This window comes from Microcebus murinus, chromosome 3, assembly GCF_040939455.1.
Source record: "Microcebus murinus isolate Inina chromosome 3, M.murinus_Inina_mat1.0, whole genome shotgun sequence".
Taxonomy (NCBI): domain Eukaryota; kingdom Metazoa; phylum Chordata; class Mammalia; order Primates; family Cheirogaleidae; genus Microcebus; species Microcebus murinus.
In genome coordinates, this window is record NC_134106.1 from 80,850,474 (window position 1) to 80,869,601 (window position 19,128).

General features: G+C 49.0%; 1 protein-coding gene across 8 annotated transcripts in view; it reads left to right on the plus strand.

The window, feature by feature from the left end:
• IL1R1 (interleukin 1 receptor type 1) overlaps positions 1-19,128 on the plus strand; it is an 87,448-nt gene that overhangs the window by 31,127 nt on the left and 37,193 nt on the right. For 4 of the 8 annotated variants that reach the window (XM_076001061.1, XM_076001055.1, XM_012740519.3 and 1 more), the window contains exon 2: positions 16,679-16,755. The gene's annotated coding sequence lies outside the window, so the exon portion shown is untranslated. Of the gene's footprint in view, positions 1-3,781; positions 5,469-5,791; positions 6,071-8,206; positions 8,532-15,407; positions 16,434-16,678; positions 16,756-19,128 lie in introns of those variants that run through there. The other 4 variants (XM_076001058.1, XM_076001059.1, XM_076001057.1 and 1 more) reach the window with 4 other exon arrangements.

Sequence of the window (19,128 nt, forward strand, 5' to 3'; positions counted from 1 at the left end):
AGCTTTGCTGGCTTGCCTGCCACTCACCTCCTGCTGAGCAGCCTGGTTCCTAACAGGCCATGGTACTGTACATGTCCATAGCCCAGGGGTTGGGGAACGCAGTTCTAGATCATATTCTGAGCTCATGGGCAGGTCTAACTATTCCAGAGTAGGAGCAGCTCAGCGCCTGCCATGGAAGTTTTTAAGACAGTGATTTATTGTGAGGGTGCAAGAGGCAGAGAAGGAATCAGTGGTACTATAGCTTGTTCTCCCAAGCCTTGGACCCAAGGAAGAGACCTTTCCCAGCTCCCACTCTCCCTCCAGGCTGTCATGGATAACAGTAATTAGTGTTGGACAGCAGTTCACCTGCTGCTGAGTCATGGCCAAGTTGTTTGTTTTGCAAAAAGACAAGAGGGACATTTGGGTGTTCACGTAATCTTTGGTTATCAGGGAAATGATTGAACAAATGTGGCACTCCTGAGTCTGACCAGACTTTTCTTCTGCTTCTGTTGATGGAAGTAGTGGCCCACTCTTCACTCCTCTAAGTGCCTAGGGTAGTGGAGACTAAATTCTCATGGGCTGCACTATTTCTTAGAAAACACTGAAGAATAAAACTAGAAAATAAATCATTCTAACAGTTAACACTTACTTAAAAGTACATAGTTTTAGTTACTTTTTTTACTCAAAGTAGTATTCAAACCTAAACCTATTTGACTGTCTCATATCTCTCATTTTCCCTTTGTTTTCTGGTAAGATTGTCATAATAATGATCTTAAGGAAGCTCTCTGTAACTGAACAGTGTTCAGAGGTGATGCTGGAGATGGCAGAGGTGTTGTTTTAATTCTGAGATACCTCGCATGCTAGGCTGACTTTATGGTACAGGATAAGCCAGGGAGAACCATGACACATTCATGAGTAAGTCATTGTTTTAGTTATCTATAATTGTGCTACAGCCTACCCTAAAACTCTGTGACTTAAAACAATAATGTATTATTATCTCCCATGATTGCGTTGGGTGGTGGGGCTAAGCTGGGTGGTTCTCATTTGGGCCTCTTCATGTGGATGTAGTCAGCTAGCCACTGATTAGAATTAACTGGCCTGACATTGAAATGGTGCACTCCCATAACTGGAGGTGACTCTGGCTGACAGCTGGAGCTGTGGACTGGAGCACCTACATGTGGCCTCCATATGGCTTGGGCTTTCTAACAGTCAGGAGGTCTCAGGACAGTGACACTTCTTACCGGCAGCTCTGGGCACCAAGAGTGAGTGTTCCAAGAGGCCCCAGAAGAACCTGAAAGATGTTTTATGATTGAGCTCAGAAGTCCCAGAAAGTCAATTCTACCACACTCTATTGGTTGAAATTGGTTGAGTGAGTCACTGAAGCCAGCCCAGATTCAAGGGGAGGGAAACTAGACTTCACCTCTAAATTAGATGAAGAGCAAGGAATTTTCAGCCATCTTTTGTTTACTACACTGGGCATATTCAAAGAAAACCACTTAGAGAAAAATTAGCAGTTACATTCAGAAAGGGTTAAAGGGATTTTGGAAGGCAATTGCAGAAAAGGAAAATTGACAAAACTCAGAGACCAATTACAGAGACTTGCAGAGAGCCAAAGATGGTGGAACCAGGTAGAATTACTAAGGAAAGAGTATTTTATTTAAAAATAAGATTAGGGCTTCACTATTGCTGAGTTTCTGGTATAGGATGGAGCACAGACAGAGGTTTCAACAGGCATGTCTTGGATGATGTGGGGATGCTGGGAAGGGCTGCCTTTTGGATGGCAATAGTTCAGTTCTTGGTGCTTTAAGTTTCACATGTTAAAGCAACCATTAAACTGAAGCCATCAGGCATAAGACAGACAGAGGCCACCAATCCGGTTCTGTTAGGTGCAGCAGTACTTGGAAGTTACCAGTTCTATCAGCCTCTGAACTTTCTGTGCTATTTCCTGGGAAAAACCAGGTACAAGAAGCCTCTTTCGGTCATTTCCCTTCATTGACCAAGATTCAAGCTTCAATCAGAACAAAAAATTGGCCAGTCTGCCTGTCATGTCCACCCTTTTTTCCTCCTCCTGTAAAGGAGATTAAGAAATGGTTCATTGTCTATGACTATCTTAGGATATATGTTACACTTTCTCATCTACTGTTATCTCCCATTCACACATGGCTTTCTTCTTGGAAAAGGTCTTATAAAATCAGAGGAAACTGAACAGAAAGATGATCTTAGTAGTCCACAAATATCTGCCCAGAGAAAAGGGGAGCATTGAGTCCACTGGAAGTGAGGAATTATAGAGAGGGGAGGTGGTGAAAGCCTAGATAGGAGAATGGTTATCTGGAGGTCGGTAGTGGAAAATGTGTGAGAGCAGCAAGCAAACTGGGCTGGAGAAGGAAGTCCATCTAGGACAGTGGTTTCGGGTCTACGTTATGGTTCCGTGACAGATTACTGGCAGTGGCATAAATAACAAAAATAGGTGTAGCAAATTAAGATCACAGAGGCCTGCGTGCAAAAGTGTAATTTTCTTTATTTCTCTACAATTGAAGTGAACTTCACTTACAAGTTCCTATTTCCATGGGATGGGAGAAAAAAAATCTCACTAATTTAAAGTTGTTTTGTTTCTACTGGCTCAAGACTGAGTCTCCTTGGTGGTAATGACACAATCTATTCAGAATTATTCACCCTCCAAACCCTGCTTTTATTTCCTCTGGAGGGTCATTGGAGTTCTTTGGGGGGTAGTGAGAGTGAAGGGGATGGAGGTGATGAAGGGTTGTCCTGTGTCCAGGCGGGGTTCTGGTCATCCTCTGCTCTTACAAACTTCAGCTGTGACCATGCTTGTTTGGCAAGCCACAAGTCCAAGGGCCAGGGGTTCTCTTGTTTGGTAGTGCTAGAGAGTGGGGGCTCTGGGCCACCTCTTAGAAATATTTCAGGATCCAGTAAACATTGGCTACCTCCCTCTTCTTCTCCCCTTCGCACCTACTGGTCAACTCTGCTCCTTTGACTGGGAACAAATAGCTTTATGTTACCATGTAATCTTCTACACTTCATGCTTTATGATATGGGATTTATGGTCTAAGTTCTCCAACACTTTGGCTTTGGGGGTTCAAGGACACAAGCATAAAATTCTTCTCTTTTCAAGGCTAGTGTTAATGTTTATAATGGGCAATCTCTTCAAATGTTGTCCTGCCACATAGGCCATGGGAAATGTTTTATTTTTCAGGCATCAGAGCACATTGTATCGATCAATGAGATTTTGTTTCATGCGCATTATTAGAAACTCTTCTGAAAGAGCATCCTGGGACTTGATCAGCTTGACAAGTGGAGAAGAGACTGAAAATCTGCAGGGGATAAAGTCTTGCTTAAGGAAGGTGGCCTGGGAGTGGATGGCAGAGGGCCAAATCTCTTGAATGATAAACATTTCCGAGGGGGAGGGAGGCACTCCAGAAGATGTCCAGAGGCTAAAAAGCTATTTCTGTTCCTTGTAAGCTTTTGTCCAGGATGTGAGCTGCTGAGTTGCATCATCAGCGTACATCATCAGCGTACGTCAGTTGATATACCTACGTTGAAGCACATGGGTGTGTTCAGAGCATTTGTGTAGTGCTGAGACCAGAGCATAGGGCAGCACAGGGATGGCAGTCTCCACCTTATGGGGGCCTCCAACCCAGGGGGTAAAGTGAGGCAGGTGGACTCACAAGTTATCCAAGGAAAAGAAATAAAGGGAAAGGGAAAGTCAGTGGCAGTGGTCAGCGTGGCTGAGTGAAGAAGGAGTTGATCTCAAGGTCCTAGATAAAACAGTGGTTATAAGGTAAGAAGAGAAGATCTTCAAATGGCAGTCCTGTGATGGGTGGGCATTTGACAGTCCTATCTGGATCTAGAGGCCCATGTATCTAGCAGGACACTTGGGTAGAGATGGTTGGGAGGGGTCCACACTTAAAAAAAGGGGAAAATTGTAGTTTTTATTTCTACAAATCAATTTCACTTTCTACTGATAAACTTCTTAAAAACCTTCATAATGTAAATGGCAGGACCGGTTTATGTTCACCAGCACAGAGCTTCCACCCCAGTTCCGTAGCATCGAGCCAGGTCCACCTTTGTCGCGGTCATTAGCTGCCACTTGGACAGAGTGTTGCAGTAGCTTTGGGTTGAGGATTCAGAGTAATGGCATTGCTGTGGGCGCTTAGACGAGCAGTAGTTCCGCAGCCCAGGCTGCATGCTGGAATCACCTGGGAGCTTTAAAAACACTGAAGTTTGGGCCTCAGGCCCAGATATCCTGACATGACCCATCTGAACATGAGATTGTCACATCTTCCCGGCGACTCTGAGTGGAGTCAAGGCTGTGAACACCACTGCTGTATGAGGAAAGTACTGAGAGATAGGGCAGGTAACGAATTCTCATAATTCCGCATGACTGGCCCCAGACGTGAGCCTGCTCTTCTGAGTCAGAAGAAGAAAACGTTCAAGCTTCTGAAACCAGATTTTTTTTTTTTAAATGAGAACTTGTCATCATGCCAAGCCACAAGGCAGCTTTTAGGGCTGATGAGTTAGTTGTTGCTGCTCCTTCCCTCACATGCTCCCCATCCTGCAATTGTCCTGGGCAGCTGAGGCTCCAGTTACTTCAATTCTTGGGTTTCTGACAGGATGTATCAGGATGCATTAGGGAAACAAAAGCGTGCCCAGCCTGCAAGGGATGCCAGCAGGGTCGGTGTGCACTGGAAGAAGGAAGCAATCATCATTTACCTCTCCGTGGAGGACGGTCCATTAAATCCTCCAATCTGGAGGGTCCAGTCACAGGCCAAGTGAAACGGGAAGAACAGATTTCAGCCTCCAGGGCTGTTGGCCGGACCCAGAGCCCCCCCTCCTTGGAGTCATAGGTGTGATCCTGCCAGGCACCTTATGACCTTGACCATTCTTGCATTTCTGTGAGTGTGAATTCTCATTTGCAAAGTGAGCCGGTGGGAGCAAGGGGAGGGGGGCCAAGGGCATTATTTGAAACCTTAAAATTTGTACCCCCATAATATGCTGAAATAAGAGAGAGAGAGAGAGAGAGAGAGAGAGAGAGAGAGAGAGAGAGAGAGAAAATAAAAGAAAGAGTACTGTACTCCAGGTCTGTCCCGAAGTGAAGTGGGCTATCAAGATTGTATGGCAAGTAAACTGATTTTTCATCCAGGTGCATAGCAATATCAATAAAACCAAAACAATAACGATTATGTAGTATCAGCTCTGTGCCTGGCGCTAATTTTATATGTCTTAGCTCATTTAATGTCCTCAACCACTCCATGAGGTAGGCGCTGTTATGATCCATTTCACAGAAGAGGAACTGGAGGTACGAAGAAGTTAGAGACTCGTCCAAGTTCACAAAGCCAGCCGCAGCTCGAGGCCGCTCCGGGCTCTAAGGAGTTGGCACTTGCTTCACCATCTGATGTCTTGCGGGTCGCCAGCTCAATTCGCTGGTCGCCCCCCAGCTCAATGGGGTGGTAGAGGCTGGTCGCGATGGCTAGGTGAGTTGTCCCAGCTAACTTTCGCGGGACCACCGTCGCCGCCCCTCAAGGAGCCGGGCTGCGTTACCGAGCGCGCGGCAGCCCTGGAACTGGCGGGACCCCTGGCGGGGGCGCCGGGCCGCGGGGATGCCCAGGCCTGAGCGGCGTCCGGAGGGGCGGTCCAGCCTCTCCTGCGCCTCCGGGCGGGGCGTGGGGGACAGCCGGTCGGCTCGCTGGTCCCCGGGGTCTGCCGCCGCCCGCGGCCTCGCCCGGCCGAGCCGCCTCCGCCCGCTCCCCGCCCCCGCGGTGGCTGGGCCGGAGCGGGAGCCGCGCCCCGCAGTTCCGGGCCGCGAGGGCGGGCGCAGCTCGTGCCCGGCGCCCGGAGCCCACTCGGAGCGCGCGGCGCCGGCCAGAGGAGCCGGAGCGGGGCCGGGCAGGGCAGCGGGGGCGCCGGCCTGCCCCGCGCGCCCCCAGGGAGCGGCGGGAATGTGACCGGCGTGCGCCCGAGCCCCGGAGCTTTCCTCGTTGGGCTCCTAGGGCTCCCGCCACGCCGGGCTGAGCCGGGTTGCGCCCCGGGCTGTGATCCTCTCACCTCCGCCCCCCCCCCACGGGGGCTCCTCCAGGTAGGAGAAAGCTGGGGCCTCCCCGGAATGGGTTGGCGGGAGGGCGGGCTGTGGCTTTGACACTTTCGTGGGCTCCCTGCTCTGCGGTGCGCGGTAAGCGTCTTTCCTAAAGTGCACTTGGTTGTCAGAGTTCGTTGTGCAACAAGGTGATGGCGCTTACGCCTGCGTGTGTGTTTCTTGTGTGAAGCAGGAGTGGAGGTTGTTCGCATCTTTGGGGGGAGCTTGCCGACCATTCTGGAGCGTGGTTGCAGGTAGACGTGTGTCTCCCGGTGTGAATTGCTTCCAGGCATTTTAATCCAGCCAAGTTCAGCTGTTCAGGAGTGTCCGTTTTAGGGGTTTAGGCTCAGAGGAGTCAGTCTGCTAACGAGGTATGACGGATGAGGCTCTAACCGCGCTGGGAAGGGTACCTTGTTGCCCCTTCGGATACAGGAGGAAGCTGGGCAGTGTAGCTACAGGGAATAGACACCAAGAAGACACTATTTACAACAAGCAAGCCCAGCACCTACGGTTTACAAGGTCCTTAACACCCACTGCTCTTTTATCCTCCCAGCAGTTTTGTGAGGAAGGTGCTGTCATCATGCTTGTTTTACAGCGGAGGAAGCACAGGCGTAGACAGGTAGGGGAGTAGCTTGTTGGACGACTGGCACCCAGGAGAGTTTAGACCTCTGGATTCAAATCCCTGCGTCTTTTACTTTTCCTAGTGATGGCTCCCAACAGTCCCTGGCTACCAGGGCTTTGTGCCTGCGGGGAGGGAGGCTCAGGAGAGTGTGCAGATGTGATTCTGGAATGTTCCTCCACAGTGTTTCCTGGGGGCTGGGGCACTCATCAGATGGGCACATTCCATGGTTTTAGCTCCACATCCCAGGAACCGAGGCAAGGGATACCGTGAACTTGGACCACTGATGACAGGGAGAAAAGCTGAGCCAAGGTCCCTTCACCACTGCAGTGTGATGCCTGGGTCACTGTGATTCAGTGCCGAGTTTCTGGAAGGTGAACAGATGAAATGGAACTCTGCAACTCTAGATGGGCCAAGGAAAGCCAGCAGTGGTGCTGGGGACATTCTCTGCCCCTTTCCCCACCCAATTTATTAACACTAGCAGCTACTGACATTGTCTCCCTTCTAATTTGTTACTTAAGATCCTATTTGATATTTTATTTAGTATTCTGTATTCACGCCCTACATTAACTTTTGTGCTAGACACAAAGGGTGTGTGGAGCCTTGATTTATTTTCTGTCCTTTCTGGCCAGCTGCCACTCTGCTGCCTGCGGAGCATTGCCTGTGCCCGTTCGCCCTCCTGTGGCCTCCATGCCATCCCAGAAAGGACGTTTGATGTGAATTCTCACTTGTCCTTGGCAGAGCAAGGTTTGATCTTGGCTAAGCACCCCATTTCCAAGAGGCTCTCCTATTCCCTCTGTGTCATAATGTGGCATCAAGATTTTCCGTATGGTTCCACAACATGCAACAGCTTTTGAGTAAATTCTCCACTACTGGAGAAATGCTACTTAATATTAGATTCATGTATTTATTAAGCAAATGCTTACTTGATGTCTACTATGTGCCAGGGACTGTGGTGAGTGCTGGGTTACAGCAGTGAATAATACAAATGAAAACCTCTGTCTTCTCGCTGAGGCGTGTGACAGGACATTGGCAGTCTCTCTTCATAAGGAAGGTCTTTGAAATCTGCCCCGTTGAGCAGGATGTGGGCATACTGGCTGCCCGGAGGACACCACTCGGTGTCTCAGGGAAGAGGAGGAGGAGATGATGGGCAGAGATGAAGATCTGTTGTTCCTTGGAGAATAGCAGGGCTGCTGAGATACGGAAACCTGTGGCTGGGACGCAAGATGGGTGTCCACCTGCAAACAGAAACATAATGGAAAGAGCTTCTCATTAATCAAAAGGGCAAAGCTAGTCAATTGTGGTGAAACTACGATGGTGTGTGTGTGTGTGTGTGTGTGGGAGGAGGTACAGAGATCTGCATATTCTTGTGCTGCACGATGGATCCCCCATGAACTTACCACTTTAAAGGAGAGACGTTGTCAGGGGCACCTCTGACTCACTGGCTGTAGCCCAGGCCCTCAGTGGTACCCATCTGTTGCTGTGAGTGGGTGCGTGGTTTGTGTTTCCCTCTCCTCGAGGTTGTTAGGTGGGCTGGAGGCACAGGACGAGGATCTGCACTGCCAGCAGCTTTTGTCTCCTCTGGTTGTCTGCTGTGGCCCCGGGAAACGCAGCTGCAGCCTCCTGGCCACGCCTAGCACAGGGGGCGTGTAGAGGGGCCTCAGCACCGAGCCGTCCTACCAAGTGTTAAAAAGGACTGGAGCTCCCCAAGGCTCTAGTCACCTGCGTGTCTTTGGATTCTGTGCTGTCTCCTCTTCATGTGTGTGGCAGAGTGGTGGAGAGAGCTACTTGTGACTTACCAAGAGGACTCACGGCAGGAGAGGAGAGAGGTGCCATAAATTAAAGGTGAGATGAAAGAAAAACAAGAGTGGAGATGAAGTGGAGCTTGAAATGAGGCTAGATATGTGTAAAATGTAACCTCGATGGCCTAAATGCTTGTGAAGTTGCCCAAGTGGGCTGCAGATGCCTCTGGTAAACCCAGCGTCCCAGCCCGGCCAGCACCTTAGCATTGCCCGGGCACTCTGATGACTGCTGGGACTGGATGCAGAGCAAACAAACTAGCATCTCTGGGGGGGGGGTGCCAGGCTCTGGTATTTTTAAAGCCCCCCAGGTGGTTCTAATGTGTAGGCAAGATTGACAACACAAATATGCTTGCTTGCAGGCACTGGGAAAGAGGAAAGCAGACAGGGCTTCAGTGTCTTTAAGATGAAAGCAAAGTGCTCAGGAGAAAAAGCACTCTTGGGACAAAGAGAAGTGGGAACTTTCTCCTGAAGGTCCCCATAAAAAGGTGGGAAGAACAAGTTTTAGGATGTCTTTTTTTTAATTTCAGCATATTATGGGGGTACAAATGTTAAGGTTACATATATTGCCCTTGCCCACCCGCCTGACACCCGGTAAATGTTATTCCTATATGTCCACTTAAGTGTTGATCTGTTAATACCAATTTGCTGGTGAGTACATGTGATGCTTGTTTTTCCATTCTTGAGATATATCACTTAGTAGAATGGGTTCCAGCTCTATCCAGGAATATGCAAGAGGTGCTGTATCATCATTGTTTCTTGAAGCTGAATAGTACTCCATGATATACATATACAACATTTTATTAATCCACTCATGTATTGATGGGCACCTGGGTTGTTTCCACACCTTTGTGATTGTGAACTGTGCTGCTTAAACATTGGAAGGCAAGCATCCCATTTGTACAGTGTCATTTGATCTTTGGGGTAGATGCCCAGTAGTGGAATTGCTGGATCAAATGACAGATCTACTCGTATCGCTTTAAGGTATCTCCATATTGTTTTCCACAGAGGCTGAACCAGTTTGCAGTCCACCGGCAGTGTAGGAGTGTTATTAGGATGTCTTTTGTAATGGCCTGAACTGTAAATGCAATTTGGAAACCATCATTCATTGGAGTGCTGACAGGAGGGGTCTAGCCATGCTGGTCTGCACATCTGGCTTCCCCAACCTGAGATCTTACGGACCCCTGAAAATACAGCCAATGACTCCTGACCAAAAGTTAAATGAAAAGTTAGATACCGTCACTTTCCATTTCATCAAAACCCAGTGCCCTCATCTTTACGCAAATATTTCAAACAGTCCCTTTATAATTCTGAAATGATGTAACAAAACTTACCTAGAGCATTTTAAAATATCAATATAGTACTTGTGAAGAAGAAATAAAAGCAATTTGTATTAACATGGTGTATTTCAGTATGTAGATGCTTGGGCTGAGCTGAACTAGGACCTGGTGAGATCACTCAGTACTTTCTATAGACTGACTGCAGGGTAGCTGTGGTGGGACAGCTCCAGGTGCAGCCTGGAACAGGTGAGTCTTGGTGGTCATCCAAATATCACTGAAGGACGAGCAACTCTTGCTCAAGGTCTAAATGGTAGTCAAAGGCCTTTCTTTTCTTAATTTTCACAGCAGTTGCATTCCTGAAAAATTCAACGTGTGTAAAAATCATGCCAACAATATGTATTTTACATAAATGTGGAATGGAGTTGGGGGCTGGGCTCTCAATAATAGAAACATATTTCCATTGGCATGAATCTCTGCAGGTCATGTGGGGTGAGGGATGAGGGATGAGTCTTTACTAAGTGGAATTTCCTGGTATTGTCCCAGATGTCTGGCATCCACGCCTCCAAGACTAAATGTGTGAGGATCAGCCAAAGTGTCTCCTTCCCCGTGATTTCCGAAATGCTCCCTCAGGGGTCATGCCCGCTACCCGGTTGAGAACCACTGCTTTCCCTGCATTGCTGGGTAGTGCCTGATCACAGCACTAATGCTGGCTTGGGCTCTGAACGAGGGTGCTGGGAAGGTCTAAGCCAGCCACCCGGAACCCACTGGCGTTACGTGTTAAAGGATCATAAAGGTCGAGAGAGAAATCAGAATGGTGGGTGCTATGTGTTTGGGGGCTGACTACTAAAAGCCCCAAGGAAGCTTTGGGGGGTGACAGCAATGGTCTGTATCCTGATGGAGTATTCCTGGTGCATACAGTTGTCACAGTTTATGGAACTGTGTATACTTAAGGCTTCTGTATTTCACTATGTGCACATTTTACTTCAATAAAAAAAAAATTATAGAAGTGAAAACCATGTAAAATTTCTTGTGTGGATTGCCTGGTCCTCTGAAACTCCATCTATTGATCCCAGCTTGAGAGAGAGAGCTGCTGCTCTTGCCCGATTGGGAGGCAGGGCTTGGGGACGGCCTCTCAGAGGCATGGTCTTCCAGCCTAGAGGAGAGGCTGGACAGGGCAAGGCAGGGCCTTTAGGAAGGGGACGAAGGATAGGAGACGAGGTCCATCCCGCCTCTGGGTTCTGGTCCTGTGGTCCAGGAGCCCCAGGAGGTTTGCAGGGGTGAAGTGGAAAAGTCAAACTCCAACCTAGCCGTCAACAGGCTCGGGTCTGGCCCATTCCCGTTTGTAGCATCTTGTGACAGTAATTACGTCTTTCTGTGTCTCATTCCCCCCCCAGCCCTTAAAACCCACGTGCCTTAGCGGTAACCACCAATGTCATGGCTTTGCCCGCCTTGTAATAGCCGAATAATTTAGATTTCATGGCAACACTTGAAACCTCTTTGGAAATTTTTACTTTATCTTTGTATCCTTGTGCATCCTTGATGATAAAAGTAAAACTTCCCTTGTCCCATTTGCGTGGGTCAATAAGCCATCAATCTACCGTGAGCGAGGCTTTTTGGACTCATGTTTTTGGTGTTCCCTGGGCTTTCTGAGATGATGAGTGAGTTTCTGTTTTCCTGCCGTGGGAGTGGTTTTGTTTGCTCATGGTTTTGTAAAGCCGTTTCTCTGGAGGAAAATCAGTGGTGACCGTACTTGAAGGCACAGTTGGGTTTTTAGGATGTCTGTGTAACAGAGTGTGGGTGACTGATTTCTCTACAGAATGGAAACAGTTGTGTCACATACGGAGCACACTGTAGTGGTCCCCTGACTCCTCTGTGGCTGTTTCCACATCCTCTCTTTCCTGTCTTGAGTGTGGACCATCCTGCGTGGACCCTGAGGTAATTAGGGTTAGGTGGCTTCGTCTGTCTTGCCCTCTGGGGGTGAGTCTGTGGGACCCTGTTGCCTCTATGTCTCATGACTGGCACTGTATAGAAATGACTATGGCTGCCTGGGACTTTAAGACAAATGCTTTGAAAAGGTGCTTCTATGATGCCTTGTGTTTTATCCTGGAAAGATCTTGGTGATTTTTCTTTCTACTTCAGAATATAGTCATGCTGCTCTAATATAAAAATAAGAACTCCCCCCAGAAAATCTCCCCCCAGGGAGATAGACTCTGGGCTCCCTGACTAAGTACTTTCTCTTTGGGAATTTGTGGATTCTAATTTAAGAAGCAAGCATTTGTGTAATCAAAGAATTCTAAAGTATTTTCCACAAGCATGTAGTTCCATAGCTTTATAAATAAGTTCCTTTTTGCTTTCCTTTCACATTGATATTTTTGTTCTTAACAAGATTGGGGATTATTTAATACCTGTTTGAATCCTTATAACAAAGGGGTAATGGGAGAACATCATAATTATGGGCTTAGTTTTGGTACCATAACCCACTCCTCATACACGTTTCTGCTGATTTTCAATAGAACACGTAGGTTGTGCTGTTTCATGAGCTGAAGAACCTACATCAGCCCTTGCTTTTCCCAGGGTCTCATCCTCAGTTACTTCTCGGTTATGGCCAAAGTAGTTGGAGCCTAATTCTCTGACTAATTTCTCCATCACAGAAGATGGATATATATGCACATATTGATTAATGATTGGGAAGAGAAATTGTGTTGAATATTATATTAAATGATGCCATATTTATGAGGCACTCCATGGGAAAGTGGAAGAGTGTATTGATATGACATGGAAATGTACAAAGTATTGTTAGGATTTTCTTATAAATTTCATATTTAGCTACTTAAGGCCCCTGGAAGAAGGAGACATTACCTACTGCTGTCTACTCTCTCTTTCTGGCTGGCCCAGTGCATTGAAGGGCTCTGCTCTGCAGCTTGGCCAGCCACACCCCTTGGCATGGCAAGGGTGTGTAAGGATGTGCATTCATGGAACCTGTGCCTACCATGCCTCAGGTACCTGAGACCCCTGGAATTCCCTCCCCAAACACCTTGTGTCTTCCCTGGGTCATCCCCGTGGGCTCCACCGGTAGTGTGCCTACCTGCTTTGTGGACTGGCCAGGGCTGTATGGAGGGGTGTGGACTCGGATGCACGGACTGGGGTGTCTACCTGTGCACACGCTCTGGTCCCCTCCCAATATGGGATGGAGCGGGGGCAGAGAGGGCTGGAGAGAGAGGCTTGGAGGTGAACAAAGCTAGATACAGCACAAGCCACGTGGTGGGACTGCTCCGCGAAGGTCCCAGTGCAGGGACAGAGCTACCTGTGCCTGGACGGACACTGAGCACCAGGTGCTTGGAAGAGCTTCCTTCCTCCAGGACAGGCACCTCTACCACCACTGTCCCCAGAAATGGACCCACAAGATGTTCTGACATTGTCTGGGGTGCATCTTCTGCGTGCCACCTTGCCTGCGCCTGGCCTCTGTCGTGGAAGGCAGCAATCACAATGTTGGGGAATTCCTCAGGAGTAAGAAAGGAATTCCTCAAAGTGGTAGGAAATTCCTCAAGAATAAGAGTGTGTTTAGTAGATGTAATGTGTCTACAAAGCAGAAACAAATGCTTCCTTCCCCTGCACTGGACTTCAGGCATTGAGGAAGGCACCTTGGGTTCTGGTGACAGCTCCTCTGTCCCCAACTGTCACTTCTTCTCCTGTGCTCGCCCTGGGTATGGAATTTCCTGAAGGACAGGAAGGTGCCACTGGATGAAGTCAGTCCTTCCTGGAAGAGGGGCTTTTGTTGGGGCCAATATGCTGCTCATTATTAATCCTTATTCTTAATTACTGCTTTTGTAATTTAGTTCATGTTGAAGTTTCTCATTCAAGGTCTGTTAGAAAATTGCTTTTATGCCTTAAATAAGCATTTTCATTTTATCTTTAATAAACAAGTAGCTTTAGGCTGGGCGCAGTAGCTCACACCTGTAATCCTAGCACTCTGGGAGGCCGAGGCAGGGAGATCATTTGAGCTCAGGAGTTCAAGACCAGCCTGAGCAAGAGCGAGACCCTGTCTCTACTAAAAATAGAAAGAAATTAATTGGCCAACTAAAAATATATATAGAAAAAATTAGCCAGGCATGGTGGTGTGTGCCTGTAGTCCCAGCTACTCGGGAGGCTGAGGTGGAAGGATCGCTTGAGCCCAGGAATTTGAGGTTGCTGTGAGCCAGGCTGATGCCACGGCACTCTAGCCCGGGCAACACAGTGAGACTCTGTCTCAAAAACAAACAAACAAACAAACAAACAAACAAAAACCAAGTAGCTTTATATGTGTGTTCTATGCACCACCACTGTAGTCATGTTTGTGATATGCTGATGTTTCCAAATATGTCGTAGTCACCAAACACCAGTGAGATTGTCCTGGGGAAGATCTCACAGTAGCCAGTGTTTTCATGTGACTGTCATATAAAGTCGTGGTGTGCTGCAGTGGGTGGACAGGGCTGCTGGGGGTGGGGTTGGGCTGCCAAGGCCTCTGGTCAACCTAGGCTCCAGCTTACTTCTGGGCATGGATGTCACTATCTCGGTGCACTGCCAGACTGCAGCTGGACACTGCTGTGCAGAGGGTGTTAGCTGGTCTGGAATGCCAGACGTCATACAGGCACCACTGCACCCAGGGCAGAACGGGGGTGGGGGTGGGGATAGTGTGTTATGGCTTATTAATTGATTGGGTGAGTCAATCTCTTTCCCTTCCTCAATCATTTTATTTGATGTGGAAAATTCAATCTGAAAAATAACATAATGGAATAAATCTGTGACTTTTTATTGTTGCTGGCATTTTTTTAAAGGTTTGAGTTTTGCTATCTATAAACCATTTTTTAAAAATCACAAGGGACATGGGCAAGTGGGTTCTGAACACACAGTGAGTATGCATCTGGCACTATAGTGCTCACACTCCAGTCCTGTTCCCAGCTCTCTCTTCTCAGGGCTGTCCCCACCACGGCTCATCTGGGTGGGAGCTCTTTGTCTAACTCCTTGGGTAGCATTTCTCCTGTACGATTCCCGGCCACCTCCAACCACAGTGACGGTCCCCCTTGCATTCCTATTCTCGGACCCACACTCTCTCCTTGTCCCCTTTTGATTCCAGGATGGTTTTGGTCCCCATGTGTCTAAGGCAAAGATGGTGAGTAGGTGTGTAGATTCCTCCCTTCCTTCTCTCCCTCCTCCTTCCTTCCCCAAGTACTGACTGAGTCCTTGCTACATGCAGGATGTGTAGGTTGGGCCCTCCTCACAGGGGTATGGGAGATGGGGGGCAGCCCGAGAAGGGAAGGCGACAACCAGGGGAGCCGCCCCCCGCTGCTGGAGCCAGCAGTCTCAGCACCCTAGCGTGCTGCACCAGGGTCAGCCTACGTGAGGAATGACACCTGGCTTTGGAGGAGGGTGTCTTCTTGCCCTAGGAGAAATGATCAGAATCAGCTCAGAATTGGTCAGAAATCCCAGAAGCCTTCAGGCGTGAATGGGAAGAATGGAATTACAGCCCTGGGAAGCACACAGGGGTGTCCAGAGGCAGAGTGGCAGGTGCTAACAGAGGGGCGGGGAGGGGAGCCTGAGGGACACAGGGCAAGCTGGGCAGGGAAGGCTGGCAGGGGGCGGCTCTGACTCTCGGCTAGGGTTCATGCAGGAGGGGGTTGGGGGCCGGTCAGGTGCTGCAGAGATGTCTGGTGAGATGGAGACTGAGGGTCCCTGGCATGGGGAAACTAGGAGGCTTGGGCAGAGCATCTCAGGGAGGGATGGATGGAAAGTGGAGACAGTGAGTACACAAGTTCTTAACCCTTTGCACTCGGATGTCGAGTGTGGATAATGTCAAGTGGATAATGAGAAAACAGCAAGCGAGTGCAAAGGATTAAAGGGAGATTCTGGGGCAAAAAGGAAGAGGGAAAGTGAAGTAGTCAGAGGGGTGTGGGCAGTCACTTTCTCTGCAAGAGCCTGGCTGGGCCTTCCAAGTAAATCCATCTCTCCTGCTGGTCCTTCGTCCCCTCCCCCATTTCATCAATGTCCCTGTGACTGTGACGTTCTCTACATAGCCCCTGTCAGCTGCAGTTGTTTCTCGGGCACACTCATGGGGCTTGGGGACATTGTCCCGGGACTAGGAACGGGAGGTGTGGGGGGCTTCTCTTGATTTGTGTTGACGAGCCCCCGTGCCTCTGGTACCTAAAAGTTACACTGGGCACTGTCTTGTAAGTTTAAAGTGAATAACAGGTTGGGATTTAGTACATGTAGTCTAAGCAAAATGCTACGTGTTGGATTAGTCAGGCTGCTTTATCGATGGGCATTCAAAGGCCTTACGCTGGGGCCTTGCACGCTTTCAAAGGCCCAAGGAAATCATTCTGGCATGAAAAAAAAATTAGACTCCAAAGTGCTAAAAGAAAACTGAGTGAATGGTGAACTGTCTATAGGACATAACAATACAGCTCTCACAACTCAGCTCTTTTGAAGTTATTTTAAATTATGTAATACAGGGTGCAGGTGTATCGTAAATGCCTTGTACAGGAAGAGTAAGGATGCGTGTTCTTAGACTGGGATTGCCTATTTTTTCTGGCATTGGTGTGTTTCTCTCTGGCAGGGCCCACGCTGTATTTCCACATGCACCCCCAGAGGTGGTTTGATTCATTTCTGCATGCCCATGTCCAGCAAAGTTCCAGGTACATGTGTTGAATGAAAAATAGCTTGAGGTTGCCAAGCTGTTTGTATTCCTCACCCCTGGGACTGGATTTCCTGAGAATGTCCTGTCCCAAAGGGCTCTGGAACATAGACTTTTGAAACACTGGACTCATTTTCTTGAGCACTTATTAATAAAAAGCTTTCTGATGCTTCCTGAGATGCTCGCAGGGGTCAGTGACTTCATGCCTCTTCCTCCAGCTTCACCGGTGTGCTCTTCCTTCCCCAGGCAGACGCGGCCCCTAACGATGCTGACTCCCGCCTGAGAAGCAGGACCACCTGGTGCAAGAAAAGGCCTTCTCTGAGGTAACGGGGCTGGGTCACCCCAGAGCCTTCTAGCCTTTTCTCACAAACAGCTGACCTCCTCCACCCTCAGCTCCAGGAACCCCTGAGATATCTTCCACTGTATGTAAAAATATTTTGTCAGCACATTTTTCTTTGGGGCAGCTCCATGGTTTCATTAATATTATTAATAGATTTTTTTTTGAATGAGACTGTGACCCCAGAAGGAGCCACTACCTGCCTGCTTTACTAGGTCACCTTTGCTGTGCTCCAGCTACGCCCTGCTGAGTGGCAGGCCCCCACGCTGTGCCTGAGCTCTCCCAGTTCCAGCACATTCCAGGCCTTGCTGTCTGTTTTCACACCGCTTTCACGTCAAGCTCAAATTCTTGACTTCCGCTGGAGACAATACTGCTTGCTTCATCCCAGGAGCGCTGGGCCTCGTGGTGCTGCAGGTGACAGCCTCCGAGCATCTCCCATGAGCTGTCTGTGCCTACCGAGCCTCCCCTCTGTGTCTGGACCTGCCTCTCCCTGGCCACACCTCAGTGAGTCAGGCCCAGACATCCCCCTTCTCCCCTCTGCCCTGAGTAGTTCTCACATGTGCTCCTGCCTGCCTGCTGGTCACTGCTGGCTGGCCACCCCTCGTCCTCTCCCCTGGGGACCTTGGAGGCAGCCTGCTCTCTCGGCTTGCCCTCTGTCTTCAGTCTGTATTCCACACAGGTGCCAAAATGCCCACGGAGAATGAAGTTCTAACCATTCCTCACCCCATGACTTAAAAGCTTTGAGCGATTCTCTGCTACCTGCAAATTACAGTCCCAGCTCCGCAGCAAGCCTCTTCATGTCCTGGGCACGTGTAGCCTCATGGCCTCACCTCTTGGCACGGCCTTTGGTGTATGCTTGAGAACTCGACATTGCCGGATCCTCTCCTGCCGCCTATTCCAGGCTGACAGGGCCCTGTCTTCCGTCCCGCCCTGGGCGTAGGTTCCTCCCCAGGACGCTCCACATCCAAGTCTGACTCTCTGCGGACGTCCCCACTTTCCCCACGGCTGCTGGGCTCCTGGAGCCCGGCCATGGCCTTTACCCCTACTTTTGTTCCCAGAGCCAAGGGTGGATGCAGGAATGTGGTAGACATTCAGTTTATAATTGTTGAATGTGTCAGCTAGTGAATAAAGACATGAATGGATAACTGAAAACATTTTGCTGAAACTTATATTTGTCGTCAGCGCATGGGGCAATTTCTAACAGCTAGCAATTTGAGAGTGACTGTTTAGCCAGAGAGTATGCTAAGCCCTTTTCCTGTGGCCACTCATTTCACCCTCGTAGCACCATCCGTGACAGATGCTGTTGTCTTCGTCCCCATTTTGTCAAATGGGGGAACTGAGGAACGCAGGCTGAGCCTTCATCCCACGTGCCGTCTGTGGTGAGGGACTTGCTGACTTGGGTGGGCAGCCTTTCACCTACTGGCGCTACACAGGCCAGTCGGGGCTGGCTCCACCTTGGGATTTCTGTGTTATTTGAGGGCACGATGGGGTTGCGCTGATTTTTGTTGGGAGTGTGTGTGTTGTAATCTTGGGTGCATCCTTTACCTCCTTCCCTCCTGACATCCTCATTCCTGTAGGCCACATGACCCTCAACGTCCATCCTGAGGCTCGGTGCTGGCCCCTTGCTCCAGGGTCCTGGGGACTCATGCAGATTCAGAAAGGCCTCCGCTGAAGTGACAGGACACTCCCAACCCCAGGCCTTTTCCCAGAGCAGTTCTGGGGCAGGAGCAAGCCTGGACCTGTGGGGCTCGGCCCTCCCCTTTATAGTCTGTTAGAGCAAGAAGGGCTCTGAGATCAGCTGGCTCCTTGCCTGCCTTGTGCAGGTGGGGAAACTGAGGCTCAGGGAGGCGATGTGTCCAAGATCACCCTCCTCTGTGGTAGAGGCCGCCAGCCTTGGACCTGTGATTAAACATTGTTTGTCCACAATTAATTCAGGATTATATCTCGAGATACACACTCTATAAAATTCAGTCTGGCATCTTTCTTTTCTTCTCCTCTGCCTAATGGCCAAACAAGCCCGATCTTGTAACTGAATGAACGAGCAGCTGGCAGCGTTCAGCTGATTTCATAATGCCCTTATTTTGTTGATGATAAACTAATGCAGGTAACTGATTGGCCTGGAACTGGTGATTGGGAAACATGTTAACCCTTTCTTTTCTTCCTCTCTATCCTAAAGCCTTAAAACTCACTTCTGAGACAGTGTTCATCGGACAGGCTGCAAGGCTTCAGGCCTTCTGTCTTATTCAATCATCTGAACGTAGTTTAGAAGTATGTATGGTAATAATGCTAGTAATCTAGACTCATTGGAGAGAAAGCCTGTTTATGGGAATAAAGGGTCAGAATTACAGGATATTTAAGG